We start from the raw sequence: 17,321 nt of genomic DNA, 5'->3' as shown, positions 1-17,321 counted from the left end.
TTTTTCTTTATCGTCTTCGTGCATTGGGATTTGCCAATAGCCGGAGCGCAGATCGAGGCTTGAAATATATTCTGCACCTTGTAGTGAATCAAGGGCGTCGTCAATGCGAGGCATAGGGTATACGTCCTTTCGAGTGATCTTATTCAAGGCCCGGTAATCGACGCAAAAGCGCACGGAACCGTCTTTTTCTCGAACCAAAACAACCGGAGACGACCAAGGGCTAGCTGAGGGTCGGATGACCTTCTGTTGTAGCATGTCCGCGACATTTTCTTCTATGATTTTCCGCTCGGCTAGGGACACGCGGTATGGGCGTCGGCGCACTATGGACGCGTCGTCTGTCTGAAGGCGATGCGCTGCAGCTGTGGTTTGGCCTAGAGTCGACGAATGGACATCAACAGAATTTGCGTGTTTGTTCTACAAAGCAAGCAGCTGCTGCATCTGTGAAGGTGGCAAGTCACTGCTGATGGCTGCCGTAAGTGCGGAGGGAGAAGCAGTAGCACAAGTAGAAGGGTCCGTGGAACACATAGTTGCAAGGGGCACGACGCATACAGGCCCTGGGTCGGCCGCGCAAGCCACTGTGGTGTTTTGCGGAAGGAGAATTTTCTCCGATGTCGCGTTCGTGGCGGGGACAAGCGCCGAGCCATTGGAAAATTGAACTACACCTCGTGCAAGAGCGATGCCTTTATGAAGACAACGGGAAGAGGGCAAGACCAAGACGTCACCATGGTCGATATCGGTCGACCTAATGGTAATAATTCGCTGTCGGCCGGGAGGCAGTTCAGTATCTTCCGCAGCGATCAGGCGCAACGGCGTGTACGTGTCTTCCCCAAGTAAGTAGTCGGTGTCCGTAAGATGCATGACGCGTTGACCACAACAAATAGCCGCGGAAGCAGAAGACAGAAAATACCACCCTAAAATAAGTTGATGAGCGCACGGGGACAGCACAGCTAATTGTATATGGCGCCGAATATCATCAATCACGACACGGGCAGTACAAAGAGCGGAAGGTCGAACAGTGTCCCCTTGGGCTGCAACTAGCCTCGGTCCATCGTATGGCGTCGTGACTTTCCTGAGACGGGAACATAAATCTGCGTGAATAACGGAAATTGTCACGCCTGTGTCCACCAAAGCATCGACGGGCACTCCTTGGACAAACACCGAGAGCATATTGGACGGGCGCGCTGGAGGAATTTCAGTCCTGGTGTCGTATGCAGTTTGTCTTCCAAAAACTGCATTGCTTAGTTTTCCGGACGGATGTTACAGTTGAGGCAGACGGGCCGTAGTGGAGACGTGGAGCGGCGGAACGGCGAAGGGGAGCGGCGTCTGGCTGAACGGTAAGTGCTGCGGTCTTCAGTCGATGCGGGCGGAGAAGTAGAGCGGAGTGGAGGTGAAGAAAAACGCCGGCTTTGGGCAGAGGCTCCACTGGAAAAGTTGCGTTCGGAGATGTATCCCCGACGCTCGTCCTGCTGGCGCTTGCGGCAGAAACGTGAAATATAGCCGCGATAGCCGCGATAGCCGCAGTAATAGCACGTGGGACGTGACGGACGCCATGGCGGATAGTACAGGGGGCTAGGTGCTCCGTCTCATTCACTGCACCTGTCTCATTCTGTCGATGGTATCTTTATTGATTTTTCGAAGGCCTTCGACCGTGTACCTCATAAACGACTAACACTAAAAATACGAAACCTCGAACTCGTTAGAAAACCAACACGATGGCTTGAAGAATTTCTAACCAATCGTTTTCAGGTGGTTAAATTGAATGGCAATATCTCCAGTTCAACCCCTGTCAAGTCGGGTGTCCCTCAAGGTACAGTAATAGGTCCACTTTTATTTTTAATATATATTAATGACATAACAATAAACATTAATTCAACAGTTCGCCTTTTTGCCGATGATTGTGTAATTTACAGAGAGATGGCTAGCCCTAACGACGTTGTAACACTGCAATCTGACCTTAATAAATTAACGGAATGGTGCTGCAAATGGTAGATGCAAATTAACACAGAAAAGACCAATCACCTGAACTTCACTTCCGTTCCAAAGTCTCCAACAAATACTTACATATTAAACAATAGCATAGTAAATTCGGTTACCTCGGTTAAATACCTCGGTGTATACATAAATTCTAGCTTAACATGGAGTGACCATATAGAATATATCACAACTAAAGTGCAAAAGAAACTTGGCGTTCTGAAGCGACGCTTGTATCTGGGCGACAAGGACACCAGGCTTCAAGCGTACACGTTCCTCGTGCGTCCTTCCCTGGAATATGGATCAGTCATTTGGTATCCCTACCAGATCACCCTTACCAATCTACTCGAAGCCGTCCAGAATAAATCAGCGCGATTCATCATGTCATCCTATTCCCGATTTCAAAGCGTTTCATCTTTGAAGCAAACACTCAACATGCAGCCACTCGCAATGGGCAGAAAATTCGCCGGATTATGCTTCTTTCACGCACTGTATCACAGCAACACATCATTTGCCCGGTCACACATTTTACCGCTACCTCATACTTCACATCGCATCAATCATGCCTACAATGTTAACCCTATCTTCGCCAGGACGAAAAAGTACAAGAATTCGCCGTTAACCTTATCAATAAAAGAATGGAATCAGTTACCCTCCAGAATTGCCACGATAACACAGTCTTCTTTGTTTCATCCAGCATTACAATCCTAGCACTTTTAGTAGCATTTTTCTCTCCCAGAGCACTTATTCGCTCTCGCTATTTTGGTCTTGCTTCGTTGAGTGTGAATTTTTGTAAAAATATTTACCTTGTTAATATGTTTCACGACTTGCTGTACCCCAAAGTGCTGTATTTACTACCTGCGATGCTCCTTCATTGGTGAAAATTGTGTTCTGCTTTATGTTACCCCTCCCCCCTTTGTAGTGCCCTTGTGGGCCCTTAGGATATCTAAATAAATAAATAATATATATATATATATATATATATATATATATATGCGCATACATTGTGGTGTATCGACGTTTCATTGTTTTTCTCGGTTTGTGTTCCTATATTATTAGCTGTTTATACATTCATTTTGTTGCTGTGTTGGATTGCGACCTGTTGATGGTTTATAATCGTTATACTTTTATTCCATTATTGTTATGTTTATAGTTACATGTGCATTTCAAAATATAATTATTCTTGCTCCTTTCTGTGTAATCTTAAACTACCAGATGTTTGATTAATCACTTCTAATATGTTGATTTGTATTTTTCCATAATCGGAAGCCTTAGGTGATGTGATGTCTTGTTTATTTATATTAGTTTTATTTATTTGTATTTTCCCGCTATTTTTGCCTTAGTTGCTAATCGTATGTTGTTCATTTTTATGCATGTACTAGACTGTCATGTACTTTTATGCATGACAGTTTTTAGTTTGGGACCTCCTTCTGTGTTACTATTACTTTGTAATGGTTTAATGTATAATAATAATAATAATAATTCATTCATTCATTCATTGAGATCATGCACACGAACATCAGCTTGGACCCCGAATTTAGGTCCTTTCTGCCGAAGACGTATAATCTTCTTTGGTATGTGGACGTCCCCCGTGACGCTGACATTGCTTCCATCTTGCGTGATTTTCTTGTCTCCTGTACACCGGAGCAATTCATTCAAGATGCACCTGTGTGCACCTTGTGTAGTATATATATATATATATATAATGTGTGTGTGTGTGTGTGTGTGTGTGTGTGTGTGTGTGTGTGTGTGTAACGGTGCCCAGATGGTCCGTGCATGGAAGTTGAGGAAGACTAAGAATAAAAGGCAGTGTTCGGGCGACCATGTTTGTCTCCGTCCGCAACCTCCTGCTCGCGTGACACACGTCGACAGGATGAAGACCTTGCAGCCACCTCATCAGTCTCACATCATCATGGAGGTCTTCCACGTCACGCCGTGAACCCCAAGTGCATAGATCCATCACCTACACCGACCAGCATCATGATTACATCGCCGCAAGCCTTGGACGTCCCCAAGTACACTAGTTCAGCGGACGATGGGCCCGTCGAAGAGCTCCACGCAACCGCTGCATCATGGTCGGAACGGGAGATGGTCGCCAGCTTCGATGAATACCTGACTGGTGAGGCATTTCGCTTCTGCCGGACCCACATACTTGAATATAAAGAATCATGGAAAGAAATCAAAGAAGAGATGATCAGTCGATTTAAAGTACACGCTGCAGACTCCCTCATTATCCAACAGCTGGAGAAATCGCAACTGGGTCGCCGTAGTCATCCGCAGACTCCACGTAGCTATCATCATCAGTGCCAACCAAAGCCACGCATGACTCGATTATTGGCAAGTTCCTCATGTAGTGGTACTCCCGAAAAGAGGACAGAAAATCGCAAGCCTACCATGATTTCACCACTCACAAGGGACATAGTAAAGCCTCCGTTCGCTGAGCGATATCCAAGTCGCTTCGCTTCAAGACCAAACCTTCCACCAGGTTTCAGTGCCGTGCAGGAGTCGCGAATATGTGCGTATTCATCATGCTATCGTACTCCTGCCATCGTGAATCCATCAGATGCGTTCACTGCGTCTTATACCTGCGACCCGCCGCCTGGTTTCCAGTCACACCAGTCCTCTATGACGCTCATTCCGCAGCCCGTGCTTCACAGAATTGCTTCGTTCGCGCATGGCACCTCGAATTTTCCAGAGTCAGACCTATCACTGGAAGCGCATGGTGAAGTCACGTCTACAGCGACATCATCCAATGATAGAGCATCAAGGATTCCAAGCTGCATCAATTCAGACTACGGTACCGTTCACACCAAAAAAGCAAAGAGCGCTACTATTACTTCCAGCGGTGACGTGAAACAGACTGCCTTCCCGCCCAGAGTACAGAAGGAAACCGCCCCGAGTGTGTCCTCTTTTCACGAAGAAGACAATACTATTTCAGCAGCAACTGTTGAGCCATGTACATTTGGAGACCAAATCACTTCGCAACAAATAAACTTTCTTCCGCGTACAACACCCCAAGGAACCGCTGCCACTGCAGAAGCGTCGCAAACCCTAAGCGTCACCCTCTGCCATAATACAACAGCGCCCATTCATCATGTCGTCTCTGCAGCCTCAGAAGAGCCTTCTGTGGAGACTGACACAATGCTTCTGCCACCAGACAAGTTCTGCACCAGCTACCCACAGAATACCACGTTGGTTTGCAAAACAAGTCAAAGGCCAAACGTGCAGGAAAGACTACCCCAGCAGCTCCCGCATAAACATCAAAAAGATCAACATCAACTCCATAAACAACTTCAGCGACCCCGACGACGGCTTCGACATAATCTACGACGAAGAGCATCACCGAAAACCCAGATACAACAAGAAAGGCGTGAACGCGCAAGCCAGCTAAACCCAAGGCGAACCCAACTAGGTTGTGTCCCAAGAAACGAACGTCACTAAGGAGTACCTTTACAACATGACCAGTCAAGACTGGGCCTATTGCGGGGACAATCGCGACGACACCGCATGCGACGGCGAAAAGGACGGGTGCCATTTTCTCGCCTCAGCCACCTCGAACAACGAGCAGTCATTTCAGAAAACACGTATCTGCAACCATCAGAAACACGGGAAATTTACGAGCCAACGGTACCTCTCACGTGCGCGCAATATCCTCAAGAAAACTCGCAACGTGCATCCTTTCATCCGCACTGGTTTGAAAAGCAACCACCGTTCCTGGTATTTCAAGGCGCTTGAACTGTACGCACTTGCATCAGGAGGCGAACGTGGACTACGAGCAGTGTTCACGAGCTACGGCGCATGCAGACGTCGTCCGGAACAAAACAGTCAGCCTCGTCCACCAGAACCATGCGAAAAGTTACCGGACAGCTACAGTTTTCTACGAAGTTGATTTGGTTGAAGAACTATATCGGGACAATGGACGATACGTACTAACTGCGCATTTCTTGTTTTCATTGATCAGCGTCGTCTTGCTTCCGCATATGTTTGTTGCTCGCGCTCTCTTGGGGGGAGGGGGAACGTGTAACGGTGCACAGATGGTTCGTGCATGGAAGTGAAGGAAGACGAAGAATAAAAGGCAGTGTTCGGGCGACCATGTTTGTCTCCGTCCGCAACCTCCTGCTCGCGTCACACATATATATCTTGCTGTCATTGTTTTTTTACTTCTTATAAAGGGATTAATAGAAATCGGGCCCCTCAGTTACCTTTCTTCCCGTTCATATATAAATATGTATATATAGGCTGGTGCCCCGTCATTCAGCGGGATGACCATGATGGAGACACACCAAGTGCGCGCGATAAGAAAGGAAACCGACGGCCTAATTTTGTTCGTGATACCATAAGCCAATCCATATATATATACATATATATATATATTATATATATATATATACCACTCCCACGTTTAGTTCGTTGTACAACATAGATATCCCAGAAAGTGGATGGGACAACGGCGCCGCGGTAGCTCTGTGGTAAGGGCATCGCACGCGTAATGCTCAGACGTGGGATCGTTCCCCACCGGCGGCCAGTTTTTTCATCCACTTCCATTTTCATTTTTTATCACTTCATTAATTTAATGAGTAGGTACAGGTAATTTCTCCTATGTTGTCCTTGGTGTCATTGTTTGTTGGCTTCTTATGATATGATTAATAAAAAATTGCCCGCCAATCCACCCTGTGAAGGTGGTTGGAAAGCTAAGCTTTTTACGCCACCCTCACGGTGACTGCGGCGCACTTGATATTTCCCACACTACAACGTAACTTTAACCACGGCCTTTATTATTATTTACTTCACAACAATGTTCACTACTGCTTTATGATCGGTGTGATATACACTCAAATTTTCAGTTTTCACTGTAGTTACATTCTTTGCCAACGTTAAATCAATGCACGTTCCGCGAATGGTGGTTGGTTGTTTTGCATTGGTGAAGCACACGAGTGCTAACTCTTTCCGTGGTCTACCCATAGTGGGGTAGTCTAGAAAATGAACCGAAGCAGTTACTAGGCTGAAAGGGTTTCGAATAACGTCAACCCTTTTTCAAGCAGCTGCATAAGCTTTGCAACAGCTGCAATCTAATCTTACGGACCGCGCCGAGCCTGTTTCCGCTGTTTGCCCGCAGCCCTTATCATCCATCTTGTTGGCTCATCACTTTGAAGCTTGTTTTTGTGGTTTCTCTTGCGAAAACGAGTGCTTAGTTGTACGCTGAATGCCTGAATTCAAGTAAGCTATACTGCTATACCTGCAATTGTTAGCGGTTCGTCGGGATCGTTTTTTGATTACAACGACAACACGACAGAACCCTTGGCTGGTAGAGGTACAAAGCTTCGCTTTAAAATCGGGCCCCTCGGTTACCTTTCTTCTCGTATGTATATATTGTCACGTAGTAGTGACGGTAAATAAAACAGTCGCAAAACTGTGTATGACGAAACTGGTTGTTTATTGGGCGAACCTGTGCCCACCAAAGCAAGCTACACTGAAAGCACAACGATAGCGGCGAACACAGTCAGCGATCGTCGAAAATCTGATCAGTGGCAAAACGCGTCGGCTTTTATACCTGAGTCATCGAAGGTTCCAGAATAATCCCTGGTACGCGCGTGTCTTCCAGAAAGTTCTAGACAATTCGCGTCGCTCATACAATCAGATAACATAAGCGTCGGTGAAAACAGGCAACGGAAAGAAGCATCGATAACGTTCTAGAAACTTCCGATACAGGCGCGTCCTGCGCCGAGCGATAACGTTTAACATTTGTTAGCCGGTGGAAAGCGGCCATCGGCGAAAGATAAACATGTATACGTGTCAATACCCTCCCCTTAAAAAGCATCGTCATGATGCTACAAACAAACGCGAAAGCGAAAACAAAACGACGCGTAATAAAGAAAGAAAATAACAAAGTAACAAAGTACCTATAAGCTCGTCAGCGGGCGTAGAAAGGCTTAAGACGCACCACGTGGATGACTTCAGGTCGTGCCCGGCGCCGCTGTGATTGCGAAATGCCGTCTGGCACGACCTCATAGTCCAGTGCGCCAATACGTCGGATTATCTTATATGGTCCGAAATAGCGACGCAACAGTTTCTCGCTAAGTCCTCGTCGGCGTATCGGAGTCCAGACCCAAACACGGTCGCCGGGCTGGTACTCGACGTAGCGTCGTCGTAGATTGTAGTGTCGCCTGTCGGTCCTCTGCTGGTTCTTGATGCGCAGGCGGGCGAGCTGTCGACCTTCTTCGGCACGCTGCAAATAAGTGGCAACGTCGAGATTTTCTTCGTCAGCGACGTCTGGTAGCGTGGCGTCAAGCGTTGTTGCCGGGTTCCTTCCGTAGACCAGGTTGAACGGCGCCATGTGCGTCGTTTCTTGCACGGCCGTGTTGTATGCGAAGGTCACGTACGGAAGGATGGCATCCCAAGTCATGTGTTCGACGTTGACGTACATTGCCAGCATGTCGGCGATGGTCTTATTTAGGCGCTCGGTGAGGCCATTCGTCTGCGGGTGGTAGGCGGTGGTGCGGCGATGGCTTGTCTGGCTGTACCGCAGGATGGCTTGAGTTAGTTCTGCCGTAAAGGCCGTGCCTCTGTCGGTGATGAGGACTTCTGGGGCACCGTGACGCAGGAGGATGTTCTCAACGAAGAATCGGGCTACCTCGGCGGCACTGCCTTTGGGCAAGGCTTTTGTTTCGGCGTAGCGGGTGAGGTAGTCCGTAGCGACGACGATCCATTTATTCCCGGACGTCGACGTCGGAATAGGCCCCAGTAAGTCCATCCCGATCTGCTGGAACGGTCGGCGAGGTGGCTCGATTGGCTGTAGAAGTCCGGCTGGCCTTGTCGGCGGTGTTTTGCGTCGCTGACAGTCTCGGCATGTCCTTACGTAATGGGCGGCGTCGGCAGAGAGGCGAGGCCAGTAGTATTTTTCTTGTATCCTCGCGAGAGTGCGTGAAAAACCAAGATGTCCAGCCGTTGGGCCGTCATGGAGAGCTTGCAGAACCTCTAGACGCAATGCTGAGGGTACCACGAGGAGGTAGTTGGCTCGGAGAGGCGAGAAGTTCTTCTTTAGGAGAATGTCGTTTTGCAAGAAAAACGACGCCAATCCTCGCCTGAACACCTTCGGCACAATGACGGTCTTGCCTTCCAGGTAGTCTACAAGGCTCCTTAGTTCCGGGTCGGCTCGCTGTTGCTCGGCGTATTCGTCGGCACTGATTGGTCCCAAGAAAGTGTCGTCATCCTGGTCGTCCTGTGGCGGCGGTTCGACGGGGGCGCGAGACAAGCAGTCGGCGTCAGAGTGCTTTCGCCCGGACTTGTAAACGACGGTGATGTCGAGTTCTTGAAGTCTCAGACTCCATCGTGCGAGGCGACCTGAAGGATCCTTCAAGTTAGCTAGCCAACACAAGGCGTGGTGGTCGCTCACAACTTTAAAGGGCCTGCCATAGAGGTAGGGGAGAAACTTTGATGTAGCCCAGATGATGGCGAGGCACTCCTTTTCTGTTGTGGAATAATTTGCTTCCGCCTTCGATAGCGACTGGCTAGCGTAACTTACAACCCTTTCTAGCACAATCTGCACAGTGCGAGTCACGGTAAACAACCGCACTTACCCGGCGAGCTTCGTAATCCTGCAGCACTGCTCCAGGGATGTCATCCTAGGCATGGACTTTCTAAATCAACACGGTGCAGTCATCGACTTAAGGTCCAAGTCAATAACGCTTTCAATGCACAACGCGATACCACCGGCTACAAGCATAAGTTACCATGCCTTGAATGTGCTTGAAGAACCAAGTCACCATTCCGCCTCGCTCCAGCGTAATGATTTCCGTCGGTACCGAAGTGCCTGCAGACATGGAGGGCGTCATCGAGGGCGATCATCACTTACTGCTCTACCGTGAAATTTGCGTCGCTAGAGGCATAGCTGAGCTACGTGCAGGGAAAGCAACGGTGATGCTCACGAACTTCAGCCCCCGAATACAAGCACATTAACAGAGGCACCACGGTCGCCTACATCGACGAAATAGTACAAGCCAACAGTGCTTTCGCCTTCACGGATTCCAGTGCACCCGCAACGACGACTATAATACCTCAACCAACTTTCGACGTCAATCAGAACCTTCCCAGGCATAAGAAAGAACAACTAAAAGCTCTGCTCCTGCAATACAAGGATTGCTTCTCGTCGTCGTCAAAAGTTCGACAAACCCCTGTCGCCAAGCACCGCATCACAACCGACGAAAATGTCCGCCCACTGCGTCAGAGCCCGTACCGAGTTTCGGCACGCGAACGCGAGGCCATAAGGCAACAATCGACGAAATGCTACGCGACGACATCATCCAGCCGTCCAAGATCCGTCGGCGTCCCCCGTGGTGTTAGTGAAAAGAAGGATGGAACCCTACGTTTCTGCGTCGATTATCGTCGCCTCAACAAGATCACGAAGAGGACGTATACCCCCTCCCACGATTGACGACGCCTTGGATCGACTATACAACGCAAAGTATTTTTCGTCGATGTACCTCAAAACCGGCTACTGGCAAATCGAAGTCGACGAGAGGGACCGGGAGAAGACGGCCTTTATAACACCAGACGGACTGTTCGAGTTCAAGGTCATGCCGTTTGGTCTTTACCCAGCACCTCCACCAGATGTCACGTAGTAGTGACGGTAAATAAAACAGTCGCAAAACTGTGTATGACGAAACTGGTTGTTTATTGGGCGAACCTGTGCCCACAAAAGCAAGCTACACTCAAAGCACAACCATAGAGAAAGAAATTCAACAAGAGGGGACACTCGGCAAAAACTGGCAACAGAAAACACGTCACCATACGTCACGCTATACTTTTGACACCGAACGTTAGCTGCCGCGAGCATCGAAAAAAAAAAAAGAAAGTGAACTTAAGTTAACAGGCATTGATTTATTTTTTTAATTACTTGCCGCGAAAACTAAAACGCTCTGCGTATAATGACTTAAGCTTTGCGACTAGGTCAATGACGCGCCAGTTATATGCGTCATCCGCCAGACACTCCCCCGAAGCCAGCGAGGATGGCTGCGCGCGCGTTTGCGCGCTCGCGCGCGGCGACCCTCTGTCTCCTTTTTTTTCTTTTTTAACTGTAACCTGGTTTATTGGGCTCGGTATTCTGCGTTCCTTCTGCACTGGGACAAGACACCACTGCACTATTGGACTACGCAAGGTGAGAAATCTTGTTTCACAGTCTACGACGCAATTAGGCTTACGGCACGGGACCGAGACTTAAGACGCAGTTAGCGAAAAACAGCTCGGCCATCCTGGCGCAATTAATTTGAGTTAATGATCGTGCTGAGACATGTTTCGGACGCTTCCTATGGACTATTGTAACTTATTTCGGTTTTTGAGCCACACTGGCCGCACAGGGCGCCGTGTCGCAGTTAGCGAGAACTCAGCCGTGGTGCATGTGTAGTCTAGTGCATCTTGCTATAGGAGAAGTTTGTGCCGCTTTCTCTGACGCCAGACATTACTGAAAAAGTAATTTCGTTACTTTCTGGGGTACTTTTGAGGCACGCTGGCCGCACAGCGCGCTGTGACGCAGTTAGCGATAAGCAGCTCGGCCGTGGTGATAAAGTTAGGTTGGCGTGTAATGAATCTTAGAGGGACAAGTCTGTGACGTTTTTTGTGGCTCCGCAACAAGGTTGGCGTGTAATGAATCTTAGAGGGACAAGTCTGTGACGTTTTTTGTGGCTCCGCAACAACATATACCTTCTTTCGGTACTCACGCCTGTTGAAAACGCGATGGGCGATTGCCAAGAGTGATAACATGGGTGTGCTGCTGGCACCGGCAGACGCGCGAACGACGAACATATCAGAAACTTGTACTTCGAAAATTACGTCTTCTAAAGGACTGAAAAAAAAAGGCATTGCACCCACGCATTTGTCTTGAGTGCTTGTTGCGTCCGTCTCTATGTATGTAGCGTACCGTCACGTCGCCCGAGGCCAGTTTTGGAAACGCGAAGTCGCTCGTGTATTTGTGCTGCCAAAGTGCAGGAAATAATGCCCGGAAATGGGGGAACGCTTGGAAATCAGATGTTTTTCATATATGTTTGGGATGATCGGGTATTTTCTACGCCATGTATGTAAAAGCGAATTGCTTTTGTTTGTAATGCCGCCCATTCACCGCTTTCGCACGTTTCGCCTCTACACGCAGTATTCCCATGTCTAAATACCAAAATGACTCATGCTTGTAACATGCTGTTTACGTGCTTGAAAATGTAACATGCTTGTAATTTACTTTTTTTTTTCAGCTGGTGCCGTCCGGTGGAGCTTCATACAGGAACTACTCTTGCCTACCTGCTGGTGTCACAACGTTGTGAACGCACAAAAAGCGCGGAACGAGCTTTTATATAGAGCAAAATAATATTTCCATTGCACAAAAGGTCTTGCGTCTACTTTGTGAAATTGCACGTGGCACAGATTCGATGGACTTTACGAGATCGTTCGCAATCATTTTTACTAAATAATAAACCGATTCTGCACGAAGAGCAAAAAAAAAAAAAAAGGGGGGGGGGCCGCCGGCGTGCTAGCTTACGTTCAAATACGCGCGCCCAAAACCGAAACCGGAAGTGATGTAAGTGATCGACACCGACCGCTTGGCACACTGCAGTACCTGAACGTCGCCCCCGAGGGCTCCGATGTCGCTGCGCATGCGTGAGCTGAGAGAAGGTGAGAAAGGAAAACAACTCTCCTTTGCCGGATGTGACGTCACATTGTTTTTTTTTTTGCTTTTTGAAATAGCTACTCTCGAACTCAGACACTAGGGCTCCTCCTCGTTCACGCGCGCATGGGTGTCGGCTGCACCGGCCCAAGCGTGCGCGATATTCTTGCGAGCGCAGTTTCGTGGGCTTGGACTCCGTGACATTTGCTTTCGCCATATGTGAATTAACGGCTTGCCGACAGGTCAACCGCCGCTGTACTTCGGTGAATACATTGTTTTTCGTGATTCTGAAATAGCAAATGGTGCGTCGCTGCGTTGGCGCCTTCAATCGAGTGCGGTTGCTGCGCATAGCAGGTGATTTAATTGCGCAAATACGTGCTACATTATCGGTGTAAATAGTGAAAAACTTAGGCTGTGATCCTTACTACCGTCAATCAGTCGGTTACCACATATTTCGCTGTGACCCACTGCACATTTCTTGATATCCAATAACGATCTGCTTCAAATATCTCTGTTGAAACCACCTCTTCAAGAATCTGTTGATCGTGTAGCTTATTATATTTCTTGTTTTTTTTTTTTTTCGCTTACGACTCGCGATGGGCAGCAGCGTTACGTCCGTGAAAGCATTGCTTTCGAGCAAACCTTTCGAATTAAGTTTTCGCTCATATGTCCACAAGATAGCAAATTTCAGTGTTACGTACATTAGCCACTATATTTCCAATTTCATGTGACCTAGATTTAAGCTACCTGAGGTTGTGATTACGCGCCGAGGCTTTTAGCAAAAATAGTTGTCAGCTGAAAATCAAAGCGGTGTGCCACTTTTTGGATGTTGTGATATTTGTGAAATTGATTATATTTTTCCCCTAGTGATGCTAAACTACTTAACGGTCACATGCTTGGACTTCTGAAGGAGTACTTGAAAGGTTTACCTTCCAACCCAGTATTGTAACTGACGCCTGTCACCGGTATGACAGTGGTATTTGCCCTGCCGCACTGCCATGAGTTCCAAGATCCAGATGTGTCTCATGTAATAACTGTGCTCGCCGACTGACTCTACCCGTATGTCACTAGAAAGTACAAAAGACATTTCTGCACTGTTGCAACATTTATTTTTCGTTAAATGTTCAAAATATTTTTTTCTTTTCCTGGTCAATAAGGACTTGCACAGATTGCAGATTTGCATAGTTTAGAAAAAGCATTGCATAGTGGGCCTGTAGGTGTTTTTGAATTTAATGTTACCCTTCAGACTGGCTAAATATGTTGACAGCAACAGCGAATACCTCCTTGCTGTATTTGCATTTCCTTGGAATGTCTGTTCCGTGTTCTTCATAACAGTACATGGTGCCATTTAGCTTCTACCGTGTCGAATTGTGCACTGACACTTTCAAATGAGCAAGTGTAGGTTTGTATTGTAACGGAAATAACAACATCAGTGCTTCCTCAATTGTCTTCATCACCGCCTTGCTAGTGCCTTCTTCAATGTGCGAGAATGGCTTGTAACAATATTTTTAAGTGTTTCATGTGAGGATATGGAATACAATAATTTTCTTCTTTTTCTCTGAACATATTCAGCCGGAAAAACATGTTGACAGCTATGCCTTTTTCATGTTGGCCATAGCATTTTGTAGATAATGGTATGTCAGCTTGGGAAGTGTCTGAAGAGTATTGTTAGTTGGTGCATAATCATATTGTTGCTACTGGGAGGATCACAGGCACTTCTTTGATACTATTAACATGTTTCCATTTTTCTTTTTGTGGCTCAATCATAAGTAGACCTGGTAACTTTTTTAGTTAATTTGTCATTTACTTTTGTTACACATCAGTATTATATACTATCAATTAAGTTGGGATATGAAGCCATTTGATGTTGCATTCATGGAGAACCCTGGCCAATCCCTCGTCATGGGTGTGCCATATTTCATAGGCAACACTCATTATATAGTCTCTCTTCTTGTGGTAAGAATGTATCCCAAAGCCTCTTTTGGATGCTTGCAGAGCAGTTGAGATTTAAACATCAATGCCAGCTCACAAAGCACCTCATACGGCAATCAGCCAGCCACCTCCGCAGATGGGGAATTCGGCAGTTTGCAATCGTACTGTTTTGGTTGTCCTTGGCAGATATTTCAATTGTACACAGTGGAATATATTGTAGGACCATATAAAAATAATGCGATGACAATGGCCATGTGGTTTAAATTATAGTAGATTACGACCAGCATTAGCTCAAGCGCTGCTAAAGGTGTGTGGTATGTAAAAATTAATAAAGTGCTGGTTTTAAATTAAAGTGCAGCCTAGCAGGTTTCGAGAATTTTTACTCTGGCAGAATGACAAAATAAACATTATTTCAAATCAGTGATGCCACGCTGATGAGGCTTGGGCATGAACATCCTCTAGTAATAAGCCTGCCAAATTCACAAGGATCTTGAATGAATTCTTCACTAGGCTCAACAGTTTTGTTTTGCCCTATATTGTTTCTATAGGAACAGTGCACAACAAAAATCTTGCGGCTTCCTGTTGTCTTAACACCCTATAATTGCCTTAGATCCATGGTTCTCAGCCATGGATGTGTCGGGGACCCCTTGTGGATTGGTGGAAGTGATGGGGACCACTTGCAATGACAGGAGAGGGGGGGGGGGTATAAACTAACCCAACATGAGGCGTGAAACAGGTGCCTTTTATTGCTACTTGGCAAAGAATGGTCAAACAAAAGTGCCACTTCAACTCAATCTGGACAGCTTGTCAATACGTGATGCAGTCACGCTTAAGCAGAGTCACATGTCTGCAGCCACATTCAACCTGTTTCTGTATTTGCTTTTCAAGAATGCAAGCATGGAAAAAGCATGCTCGCATGCATATGATATAAAACTGCAACAAAAGCTTTACAGCCATCTTATGTAGAAGGGGAAACATTTCTGCAGTCCCCAACTAGAATGCCTCAAGACTTGCAGCGGCCACAAAAAAAAAAATCGGTTGCTTTTTTTGTTAGTGCGGGTTTTGCGGACCCCCATTTGAGAACCACTGCCTTAGATGTAGAGCCATTTGATGTTCATCAATTAATATCTACACAGGATTTAGATGACGCCTTTAAAGACAAGTGTCCCTCATGCTTCCACATAACGGAGCACTGACATAGGAGCTTTGTGCTTAATTTTTTATATTAATCTGGTTGTACATGCCAGCTTTTAAGATCACACCATGCCGTTGAAAAGCTGGGTGTGCTTTGAGCGATTCTTAACGAATGCCAAGACCTCATTCACTAAATAAAATACTCTTTTGACCCTTCTCAGACATATTAGCTAAAATTAATTTAATTCTGGTGTTCTACAAGCCACAACCGTGGTTGCGGACTCCGGCTTAATTTTGATTGCCTGAGGTATTTTATAGTGCACCCAATCCACACATGCATTCTTGTATTCCGCCCCTATCCGAATGAGAATTGTGCTGCTGAGGTCGCCACAGCCAGGATCGAACCCGCAACCTCAGCAGCTTCTCAGACATTTCTGTGCATTCAGCACAAAATGAGTCTGCTCTACAAACTTTTCTACTGGCACTTCTCAGGGAACATGGAGCATCACCCTCACCTTCCAAGTGGCTCCTCCCATCACACATCAAATGTGCACCAAGAAAGAAAGGCCAATGTTGTGGTGCAGAGAGGCCTTGACATGTTCGGCATTCAATAGCACAATAATGGCATGGCTTACTCACAAACTGGAGCATGCATCACTTGCTTCTGATCTACCATGCCATGATGTCGCGAAATCATGGAGCCACACTTCCTTTTGGCATTTTTAAATGTTCGCATTAAGGATAATATATTTCTTGTGCACAGAAGCAATATAAAGTTTTATAGTGTAATTAACTGATTGACAGCTACACACGCATAAGAAAAAGATTGTGCCAGGACTACTTAAACTCTGCAATGTTTAAATTAGCTTGGCCCATTCTTGCAATGTTACACATTTCAGATGAATGCAGGTCACTCATTACAGTTATGCCAGCTTTTGTACGTTTTAGACATGCAATGTTTGCCCCAGTTTTATACGGCGATCATAGATAGCCACACCACGTTGGTAGAATAATTCAGAAGTAAATTTTAGTAAAAGCACCATTTATGCCCGGGCTTAGACTATGCCAGTGTAATTTGTGATTCTCATCAGCAATACCAAATCAATAAACTTGAACGTGTTCAGAAATTGGCAGCAAGATTTATTTACTCTTCCTATCGACGAACGCAATCTGCAACAGCCCTGCTAACAAGGGCAGGACTGCAAACGGTAAATGTCTGGAGAAAAATAGCCTGCGTAAAGTCCCGTTATCAGTTGAACGGTAAATTTACCTCAACTCACCTGCTCCCACCTGGAAGAATGTTTTTACCCTATAACTCACGAGTTGATGTGTACAAATATTAATTTCTTGTTCACACTATAGCTATGTGGAATAACCTTGTTCCTGAAGTTTTCAGTGGTGTTGATGGCTTGAATTTTTTTGAACGGAATTCGGAGTTTTATTTTTTATAAGTTGTATTATTATAGTATTTCTTTCTTGTAATGTGTATTTTTATCTTTGACAGATTTTTCTATTTATATGCACATCCCACCCTGCAACAGCCCAGCCCGTTTGGGCTTACAGTATTCTAAATAATAAAGTAAAATGGGGTTGCTCCATGTTGAGGTCTACAAGCATGGCATTGTAAATGGGCGCC

Source organism: Dermacentor silvarum, chromosome 1 (assembly GCF_013339745.2).
Source record: "Dermacentor silvarum isolate Dsil-2018 chromosome 1, BIME_Dsil_1.4, whole genome shotgun sequence".
Lineage (NCBI taxonomy): Eukaryota > Metazoa > Arthropoda > Arachnida > Ixodida > Ixodidae > Dermacentor > Dermacentor silvarum.
This window is presented reverse-complemented; position numbering follows the sequence as displayed.